The 11,428-nt window shown below is 41.9% G+C and overlaps 1 pseudogene; it reads right to left on the bottom strand.

Moving 5' to 3' along the window:
- Nucleotides 1-4,551: 4,551 nt before the first annotated feature.
- Nucleotides 4,552-11,428, bottom strand: part of LOC112080842 (FACT complex subunit SSRP1-like) — a 15,840-nt pseudogene continuing 8,963 nt past the window's right edge.

The following is an 11,428-nucleotide window of genomic DNA, read 5'->3' as shown; positions in this document are numbered from 1 at the left end:
TTACCAGATTGACTCTCAACCCCTTTAACTTTCTTTCTCCTCTTCTGCTTCCCCTAATGCTCTCTCTCTCACACACACACACACACACACAGACACACACACACACACACACTCACTAAAAGATGAGGAACAGACTTGAGAGTTATGGAGGAGGAGATTCATTTCCTGAGTGGTGCCAGTCAGTCTGTCAGCATCCTCAGTAAAATTACCAAAACTGGAGTTCGAAGTAAAATACAATCCCATTACAATTAGACAGACACAATGCACGCATGCGCACACACTAACATTTAATGAGCAGTAACCTTGATTGTTAATTTCCTCATCTGTTGTCTTTGGCCCTTAACCTGAGGTCTAGAAGTCCATGACCATAGCTATTGCATGTTATAGATACATTTTCATATATATCGATTTCACCCGATGTTTCAACCGTGTCTTTATCCCAAATGGCACCCTATTCCCTATATAATGCCCTACTTTTGACCGGGGACCATAGGTCAAAAGTAGTGCACTATGAAGGGAATAGGGGCGTCATTTGGGATGCAACCCCTTGTCTTTGACCATGCTCATTGAAAGATGAACATATAACCTAACGTACGGCTCACTTTTCAGCCTTATTTTCATTTTCTCCAGCACAATACCAGTATCTACATATGTGAAAATTGTGTATTTCTACATTTTGTAAAAAAAAAAAAGAATCCAAGTTTTAACATTTTAAAAACAGTGATTTTCAAACAATTTGACATTCACGGTGGCGTGGGGAACAAGAAAATACCCTCCCTCTAGCTAGAAACCCGTTGCAGGTTTTGAAAATCACTGTTGGTCTTCCTTTTAATCCTACCCTGTGATGTCACAGAGAAGCATTTTCCAGAACCTTTCTTCTTGCCTTTTTTAACCATGCTGTGTTTTCACGTATGGTTTGGTGCTGGAGATAATGAATAAGGTTGAAAAGTAGCCCTTTAATAATTAATAATAATTGATTGTATTTTTATTGGGCTTTTCCATAGACTGAAAGATACTAGACTAGAGATTAAGGCAGTATCTCTGGATGTTAGATATGTGTATGTATACAGTATAATAATAATACATTTTAATTGTACAGCGCTTTTTCATTCCAGAGTTGTCTCAAAGGTCTACGRAGGGGGAAAAAAATAAATACACTACCGTTCAAAAGTTTGGGGTCACTTAGAAATGTCCTTGTTTTTTAAAGAAAAAAATAAATAATTGTCCATCAAACTAACATACAATGGATCAGAAATACAGTGTAGACATTGTTAATGTTGTAAATGACTATTGTAGCTGGAAACAGCAGATTTTTTATGAAATATCTACGTAGGATTACAGAGGCCCATTATCAGCAACCATCACTCCTGTGTTCCAATGGCACGTTGTATTAGTTAATCCAAGTTTATAATTTTAAAAGGCTAATTGATCATTAGAAAACCTTTTTTCAATTATATTAGCAGAGCTGAAAACTGTTGTCCTGATTTAAAGAAGCAATAAAACTGGCCTTCTTTAGATTAGTTGAGTATCTGGTGCATCAGCATTTGTGGGTTCGATTACAGGCTCAAAATGGCCAGAAACAAAGACTTTCTTCTCAAACTTGTCAGTCTATTCTTGTTCTGAGAAATGGAGGCTATTCCATGCGAGAAATTGCCAAGAAACTGAAGATCTCACAAAACGCTGTGTCCTACTCCCTTCATAGAACAGCGCAAACTGACTCTAACCAGAATAGAAAGACGAGTGGGAGGCCCCGGTGCACAACTAAGYAAGAGGACAAGTACATTAGAGTGTCTAGTTTGAGAAACAGACATCTCACAAGTCCTCAACTGGCAGCTTCATTAGATAGTACCCGCAAAACACCAGTCTCAACGTCAACAGTGAAGAGGTGACTCCAGGATGCTGGGCTTCTAGGCAGAGTTACAAAGAAAAAGCCATATCTCTGTCCAGTGTCTGTGTTCTTTTGACCATCTTAATCCTCTCTTTTTATTGGCCAGTCTGAGATATGGCTTTTTCTTTGCAACTCTGCCTAGGCCAGCATCCCGGAGTCACCTCTTCATTGTTCCAAACTTCTTCCATTTAAGAATGGTGGAAGCCACTGTGTTCTTGGGGACCTTCAATGCTGCAGACATTTTTTGGTACCCTTCCCCAGATCTGTGCGTCGATACAATCCTGTCTCAGCGCTCTACGGACAATTCCTTCGACCTCATGGCTTGGGTTTTGCTCTGACATGCACTGTCAACTGCGGGACCTTATATAGACAGGTGTGTGCCTTTCCAAATCATGTCCAATCAATTGAATTTACCACAGGTGGACTCCAATCAAGTTGTATAAACATCTCAAGGATGATCAATGGAAACAGGATGCACCTGAGCTCAATTTTGAGTCTCATAGCAAAGGGTCTGAATACTTATGTAAATAAGGTATTTATGCTTTTTATTTTTCATAAATTTGCAAAGATAAAAAAAAAAAAAACTGTTTTCACTTTGTCATTATGGGGTATTGTGTGTAGATTGATGAGGATTTATTTTTTTTCATAATTTTTTAATAAGGCTGTAACGTAACAAAAAGTGGAAAAAGTCAAGGGGTCTGAATACTTTAAGAATGCACTGTATTTCTGTATTTTGAAAGTTATATATCTTGAAAACTTGATTGCTGACATGCAACACATTTTGGTACTATATCAACAATTGACTAATGAAAAAAAATACCAAAATATCTTCTTCCTTTACATTTCCTCGGGTTGAGGTGGCCTAGTCATTAAGAGCATTGGACCAGTAACTGAAAGGTCACTGGTTCAAATCCCTGCACTGACTACATAGGCGAACAATCTGCCGATGTGCCTTTGAGCAAGGCACTTATCCATAATTGCTCCTGTAAGTCGAGTTTGATAAGAGCATCTGCTAAACGACTAAAATGTTAAGGAATTGAATGGGCCTCTATGGGCGTTAAGAGAGACAGTGTCACGGGGGTGGCGACAGTGTGCTAGTCCAAATTACAAGCACTGTACGACGGATCGTAAGTATTTATGGTCATGACCCTGTTAAGTATTCAGTACACCATAGCATCCGTCTCTCTCTTAGCCCAGAGGGTTAAGTCCCAAATTACACCCTATAGGCCCTGGTCAAAAGTAGTGCACTATATAGGAATAGGGCGCCAGTTGGGATGCGCCCAGAGTTATATTTGTCATAATGATGATTGTGGCGCCGTTAGAGAATACAGATACTGGGAAGTTCTTTCCAACCTGTTATTAGATTTCCTTAGAAATGGGAGAACGAGAGAGCGGGAGAAAAAACACAAGGGAGAGAAAGAGAGCTGGGGGAGAGACAGAGCGAGAAAGAGATGGAGAGAGAGAAAGGAAATGGACTTAATAGATGATAAATAAAACTCATCCACACCTTAAATTAGATTACCTAGTAAGTGGTCTGAGAGGAAGGAGAGAGATAGAGGGATGGAGAGGACAGAGAGAAGACGGAGGAGCAGGGGAGGGAGAACAGACAATGATAAGGGGAGAGAGAAACAACAAAAAATAACAAAGGACATGATGGAAAGGGCGGCAGGTAGCACAGCGGTTAGAAAGTTGGACCGGTAACTGAAAGTTTGAGTACCCGAGATGACAAGGTGAAAAATCTGTCGATGTGCAAGGCTGACCCTGTAAAACAACACATTTCACTGCACCTCTCCGGTGTATGTGACAAAACAAAATATATCTACTGTATAAATATATATCAATCTAGGGCTAATATATAGAGAGAAGAGGGTAAGTGTTGTGGTAGATAAACAATATAACTGTCATATACAGAAGATGGTGTGGTTGGAGAGAGGGGTGTGCAGAGAAACAGAGCGAGAGGGGCAACAAAAGGGAGTGTGAGAGAGAAAGAACAAGAAAATAGATTTTGAGGTTGGCTGAGAAGGAGAGGGGAGAGAGAATTGATAGGAAAGAGAGCGAGGGAGCAGGAGTAGATCGTGTTCCTTTCGAGCGCTCGTCATCAGTATGGTCAGCGGAGTCAATCACCACCTTCCGGAGACACCTGAAACCCCACCTCTTTAAGGAATACCTAGGATAGGATAAAGTATTCCTCCTACCCCCCCTCCCCCTTAAATTAGTTAGATGCACTATTGTAAAGTGGTTGTTCCACTGGATATCATAAGGTGAATGCACCAATTTGTAAGTCGCTCTGGATAAGAGCGTCTGCTAAATGACTTAAATGTAATGTAAATGCAGTATCAGATTACGCACCGCCACTTAAAAGACAGGCCTCCTCCATCCATCTCTCTCTCGTCCTCCCCGTTGTTCTCACATCCCATAGTTGACCACACCGTGGCATATTGAAACCACAGCCCTCTTCACTACTCTAACTCAGTCCAACACCACACATCCTTCTAAACCACGTTGAATAACCATAGAATGTTTATTGTGCTTCGCTAACAGCAAATGGTTGTTTATGTTTGTGTATGTGTGTGCGCGCGCATGTGTGTTTGTGTGTATGAACATGTGTATATGACAGACAGCATTTAAGCCAGTCAGCACCAAAACACTCAAGACATGAAAAAGAGCATTTACTTATAATATTTAATTTAGTAATATTCTGGAAAACTACATTTCACAGTAGGCAAGAGTTGTTCACAGCCTAAACCGACAGACAGTGTCATGCACGTGTAGCTGGGAAATATAGTCATCACTGGTCAGGTTATGGGATTTTTGCACTGGGCTAAAATAATTAAATACTGTATTTTGCTTCCTGAGATAAGAGGGATAGTTTTACAATTCCTGGACAGAATATTTTTTGAATAGATCGGTATGAATTATCTTCATACTTGCTTCATGTACTTTAAAATTGAATATAATTYGCGTGAGAGAGGAACAGAGGGCCGTAGAGAGTTCACAACCCCTCTCCACACTTTGCACTCTTTTCCCTCTCCATGTCCTTCCCTCTCCTCAGTCTGATCCTGAGTCAGAACTGGGTGGGGTCGAGGCCACCTCTTTTTCATCTGAACCCTGAGAGAGAGATGGAGAAAGAGAGAAAGAGTAAAAGAAGAGGCGTGAACATGATTAAACAAAACAATTGTCTGAAATGCCATACTTGTAGCAAAATGTTTTATATGTGAAGTACAGTGTGTGTGTGCATGGGGCGTGTGCATCCTCACCTTGCGTTTGCCCTTGCCACTGTCTGACTCTGAGGAGCTCTCTTCACTGGAGATAAACTCCCTGCTCTTAAAGCTGTCGTTTCCTGTCACCCTCTCTCTCTCCCKCCACCAGATTTCCCCTTCTTATTCTTCTCATCACTCTTCCCTCCCTTCTTTTCCTTCACCCTGAACACATGAAAAAGAGGAAGAGATATATTCAAGACAGGATAAATAAGCAAACGTTCAGACAAAAATACTTCAAATATGATGCACCTTTTGGTGTTATGATCAGCAAAACTCTTACATTGTAATCTATGACACAGACCCAGACTAAACCTAGTCCTCGACTAAAAAGCATGCTCAATGGAGAATCTCAATTAGAAATGATTTCTAGTCTAGCAGTATGTTTAATCTGGGTCTGGGAAACCATCCCACGTTATATATACTGTAAATTATATACAAGTAGTGCATCAATTGTATCTAAACTCGTAGAAAAAATGTTCTGGATAGAACCAAAAATGGTTGTAGTGCTTTCTTCGTATTCATAGGTTGYRCCTCCGTCACTCGRCGGTGACATAGTGGTGCCCTAAAGTGGTGATAAGTCCAGTCATTCTGAACAGAGGCGAACTAACGTTACTGTTTAGTCGAAATTACACTACAGTGCCTGGAAATACAATGACATTGCCAAAGTAGCCAAATATTTAGTAGGAAACAACTTTGTCAGCATTATCATGTCGTCAAATGTACTTCACAGATTGCAATGTTGTCATTAGCTAGCAAAGTTTGTCAAAAATAGCTAGCAATGCTAACGTTAGCGACCTAAAATCCGGTGGCCTCTCCTCAAATCTTAGCTAGCTAGCTAACGTTGTACTGTATCTAAAGTCAATCTGGTGACATCAAAATGATGACAAAAGGTTTTCCTACTAATTAKTTGTCTCATTTTGAATGTCATTGTATTTCCAAGTCACTGTAATGCACTTTTGATATAATCTTCATCAACAGTCATTGACGATGCATTGAGTAGAATGTTCAGTTGGGCATCAGTCCAAAATGAACGTTCAAAACAATATTGTGACGAAACATGAATATGGCACCCTTAAAGGTTCTATATAAACCCTGTTTGTAGGGTTCTTTGATCACGGGTTTTCTACAGGGCTCTATATGGAACCAATTTCGGTTCTATATTGAATCTTAATCAATCAATCAAATGTACTTATGAAGTGCTATACAGAAACCCAGCCTAAAACCCCAAACAGCAAGCAATGCAGATGTAGAAGCCATGTACAGTGCTTTCTGAAAGTATTCAGATCCCTTCACTTTTTCCACATTTTGTTACGTTATAGCCTTATTCTAAAATGGATAAAATTTTCCTTCTCATCAATCTACACACAATACACCATACTGACAAAGCAAAAACAGGTTTTTAGAAAATGTTGCAAATGTATAAAATATAAAAAACTGAAATATTACATTTACACAAGTATTCAGACCCTTTACTCAGTACAATGTTGAAGCACCTTTGGCAGCGATTACAGCCTCAAGTCGTCTTGGGTACGATGCTACAAGCTTGGCACACCTGTATTTGTGGAGTTTCTCCCATTCTCCTCTGCAGATCCTCTCAAGCTCGGTCAGGTTGGATGGGGAGTGTCGTTGCACAGCTATTTTCAGGTCTCTCCAGAGATGTTCAATCGGGTTCAAGGACTTTCAGAGACTTGTCCCGAAGCCACTCCTGCATTGTCTTGGCTGTGTGCTTAGGGTCGTTGTCCTGTTGGAAGGTGAACCTTTGCCCCAGTTTGAGGTCCTGAGCGCTCTGGAGCAGGTTTTCATCAAGGATCTCTGTACTTTGCTCCGTTCATCTTTCCCTCGATCCTGACTAGTCTCCCAGTCCCTGCCGCTGAAAAACATCCCCACAGCATGATGCTGCCATCACCATACTTCACCGTAGGGATGGTGCCAGGTTTCCTCCAGACATGACGCTTGGCATTCAGGCCAAAGAGTTCAATCTTGGTTTCGTCAGACCAGAGAATCTTGTTTCTCATGGTCTGAGAGTCCTTTCGGTGCCTTTTGGCAAACTCCAAGAGMGCTGCCTTTTTTTTGGCTGCAACGTAACAAAATGTGGAAAAAGTGAAGGGGGTCTGAATACTTTCCGAATGCACTGTATGAAGCAAGCATAGAACCCTTTTTGGTTCTATCCAGAACCTTTTTTTGTAAGAGTGTAGTATGTAGGTGTTTAACGGGGACATGATACTGAACTTTTTGGAGGGGGCAGAGGATCCTACTCCACTCTCCCTGTACTCCCTCATCACTACCTCATAGTCCTTCTTCGGCTCCTCCGCTTTCCCACTCCACGACAGACAGACAGACAGACAGACAGACAGACAGACAAAGTGTAGAGGGAGAGAGAGAAAGGGAGAGACAAAGAGAGGGAGAGGGAGAGAGAAGAATCGGGCAGAGAAAAGAAAGAGAGATAATCAATAGGTCAAAATGAACTACATTTTTTATAATGCTCTATCATTTTTCACACTATTGAAAGGGAGAGCAAAAGAAAGACAAGAGGGAAGGATGAGAGAGGACAATTGCAATACTGGTATCTCTCTCTCTCCTCCCTCTCCCACTCTTTCTGCTCTCTCCCCAGTTCCCTCCACATCTCCACGCCTCTTGGAGATCTCTGTGATGGATATCCCAGGGTGCTCTGCTTGATGTTTTTCACGACTGGCGTTCAGCCACAGGAAATAGGCGCTCATCGGTCTTGGGGGCGCCACTGTCCTTCGGCTTCTTCTGGGAGAGAGAGGGAAGGAGGGAGAGGGGAAAAAAGAGGGAGGGAGAGAGGAAGAAAAACAGAGGTGAAGAGAGAGAAACGCAAAGAGAGGAAGGACAGAGAAAGAGAGGAAAGAGGAAAAAGGAGGAGAGAGGTTGAGAGATAGAAAGGAGGGAGGAAGACGGGTTCATTTCAGATGAGGTACTTAGTTTACCTCTCCTCCCTCTATCCTCCATTCCTCCTCCTTTACCTCACGTGGTTTCCTCTCCTTCACCATTTGGCCTTGGCTGGTCTCTTCTTCTTCCTCTGTCACTGTCTCCCCTCTGCACTGCGTCATGGCTGACGCCTTACTGTCATCTGAGAGAGGAGACAGAGAAGAGAGAGAGTGTGAAGAGAAAGAGAAAGTGTGAGGTGAAAGAAAGGAGGCAAGTGAGAGAGAGGGAGGCAGAATGAGAAGAGAGAAAGGGAGAGACAAAGAGAGGAGAGGGAGAGAGAGAATCGGGCAGAGAAAAGAAAGAGAGATAGTCAATAGGTAATAAATGACTACATTTTTTATAATGCTCTACATTTTTCACACTATTGAAAGGGAGAGCAAAAGAAGACAAGAGGAAGGATGAGAGGAGGACAATTGCAATACTGGTATCTTCTCTCTCTCCTCCTCTCCCCTCCTTTCTGCAGTTTGGCCTTGGCTGGTCTCTTTCTTTCCTCTGTCACTGTCTCCCCCTCTGCATGCTGCTACTGGCTGACGCCTTACTGTCTACCTGAGAGAGGAGACAGAGAAAGAGAGTGTGAGAGAAAGAGAAAGTGTGAGAGTGAAAGAAAGGAGGCAAGTGAGAGAGAGGGAGGCAGGATGAGAAGAGAGAGGGGGAAGTGAAAGAGATTGACTGATAAAAACATTGATAAAAAGCGGTAAATATAAGGGAGTGATGGATTGAAAACTAATACATACTCTTCTGTTATGTCATCATCCTCCTCTCCAGGGTTAAAAGASTCATCTAGAAGACAAGAGAAACAACTATGATTGGCCCTGCCTCCTGTCACTCACCACTCACCACTCCCACCCTGACTGACATCGTTTCAATTATTTGAGTTCCATTTCGTTCCGTTTTTTTTCTGCGAGCCCAATGTGCAGTTACTCTAGAGATAAATCAGGTCAAGCCCGGACTGTGTGATGTAGTAAGGAGTTGTTGTTTCCAACAGGCCAATATTCTACACTGTTTAGTACAGAAAACATGGTAAATAACTACAATGACCATAATACATTGCGCGCCTACTTGTCCGGTCAGGACAGAGAGGGAGAGAAGAGACAGAAGAATGCGCTATCGAGAGGGATAGAGAGCAGTTGCTTCGCAAGGTATTTAAAAAAAAATACATGATATAAGTGATTGATAGTTGGTATTAAAAGTATGGTCATAAAAGTACGACTTATTAACATTGAAGAACTACTAAAATAATGATTTTGTCAGGCAGCAGCTTTATAGAAATAAGATGATGACTTGTAATGAAATAATAAACTAATTAAATAAAACAAATGTAATATACACAACAACTGAAATATTTWATTAACGTTAAGTAATGTGAATAAATGATGGTTAATAAGTGATAAGCCGTAATKGGCAGACACTACCATCATGGGACTTTTATTCATTGTTTTATTCTCTGTTGTTACAGCATTCATAATGCATAGTGCTTTTAATATTTACAAAAATTATCTAAACCGAAAACAGTGATTCTTTTTTAATAATCAAACCGAAACYGAAATGACATAAATAATCGCTCAGCAATATCTGTCACTCACTGTTCTCACCCTCTGATTGGCCCAGCCTCCTGTCACTCACTGCTCTCGCCTTCTGATTGGCCACGCCTTCTGTCACTCTCCGCTCTCTCCATCGGAGTCATCACTGTCATTGGCCTCCTCTCTGATCTTGCCCTCSTCTTTCATCCTCTCCAGGTARGCATCGTGCTGGTCCTCGTCTGAGTCCTCCAACATGTCATCTTGACCCGTCATACCCTGACAGGACAAAAATACCCAGCAGTATTATAGTAAATACATATTAGTATCATAGTAAATACACAGTAGTATCATAGTAAATACATAGTAGTACTGTAGCAATACAATGCAATATCATTCATTGTAAAACGCAGACAACCCATGTAAAGATGCTAACTAACTCTGGGAAATATACACMGTGAACAAAATATAAAATGTTGTCTCACCAAGTTAGGTGTTACTTTGCTATATCATCAGAAATAACACACACAGATTTAGACTCCTCCCACCACCACAATTCCATAAGAGACAGGCAATGCAATTAACACACCAATCCTGATCATAACATTCTCCCAAATCACACACCATGCAGTTTAAAACCAAACCACCACCTCTGTACAGGACCAACCTTTTTCTACCGGACCACAACACAGAGAGACAGAGAGGACAGGTCAGTGGACGAAGGGATGAAAGCACATCTAATGAAAGAGTGAAATAGTGGAGTTAACAGGTGAGATGTTTACCTCTTTGAATCCTCTGTTCTTGATGCTGAGCTTCTTGGCGGTCACAAAGTCAAAAAGCTTCCCATACTCCTCTCTGACGGAGAGATTTAACGAGAGAGCGAGAGAGAGCGAGAGCGAGAGCGAGAGAGAAAGAGAGAGAGAAAGAGAGAGAGAAAGAGAGAGAGAGAGAGGATGGAGTGAAAGATGAGACGTGACAAAGGTGTGTGTATGTAGAAGTGTGTGTGTGAGTGTTTGTGTGTGCGTTTCGTGTGTGTGTGTGTGTGTATGCGCGTGTATCCGTCACCTCTCCATGCTGCTGAAGGTGAACTGGGTGCCCTGCTTGGTTTCGATCTCAAAGTCAAAGGAGCGCGTGGTGGTGGTGCCTCTGGCGAAGTTAACACACGACACCTGGATGAAGAAGAAGAAGAAGGAGTAGAAGAAGTAGACGTTTACTTTATCGTCCAATGTAGGCCTGCGAATGAAGGAATGAAAGAACAACAAAAAGGGACACTTGAATGTCCCATAAGGACAAATAACAGGCATACAGCACCTCCTCGAAGCGCAGGTGCACGGGGGGCTTGTGTATGTAGACGAAACCCCKCTCCAGAGGGTAGAGCAGGCCTGACGACGCTTTGTAGGAACACGTTATACACTGGCGTCCCCGAAGGGAGATGAGAAAGAAGCGAGTGAGAGAGAACGGAGAGAGAAGAGAGCGGACGAGAGGAGAGAGAGAGAGAGAGAGAGAGAGAGAGAGGAGAGAGAAGAGAGAAGGGATGTACAAAGTCATTGGTCGGCTTCGAGGGATCTATGGTAGTACAACTATAGCTACTCTTGCAGTAAAATGTGGATCTACTTATCACTGACTCACCCAAGTCAGAGCTTACAGTCAGCCCACTGACACGCCTTACAAATCACAGCAAAACACAGTCTCAAGCTATGAACAAACATCACCATAACGAGGCATGAATAAGAATGAATAATATTAGGACATGCTATAGATGGAAGGAAGTAGTTGTGAAACCTACAGAAAAACATAGGCAACAACAATTCAAG

The sequence above is a fragment of the Salvelinus sp. IW2-2015 genome, unplaced genomic scaffold (assembly GCF_002910315.2).
Source record: "Salvelinus sp. IW2-2015 unplaced genomic scaffold, ASM291031v2 Un_scaffold16527, whole genome shotgun sequence".
Lineage (NCBI taxonomy): Eukaryota > Metazoa > Chordata > Actinopteri > Salmoniformes > Salmonidae > Salvelinus > Salvelinus sp. IW2-2015.
The sequence above is the reverse complement of the archived record's forward strand: the minus strand, read 5'-3'. Positions and strand labels throughout refer to the sequence as shown.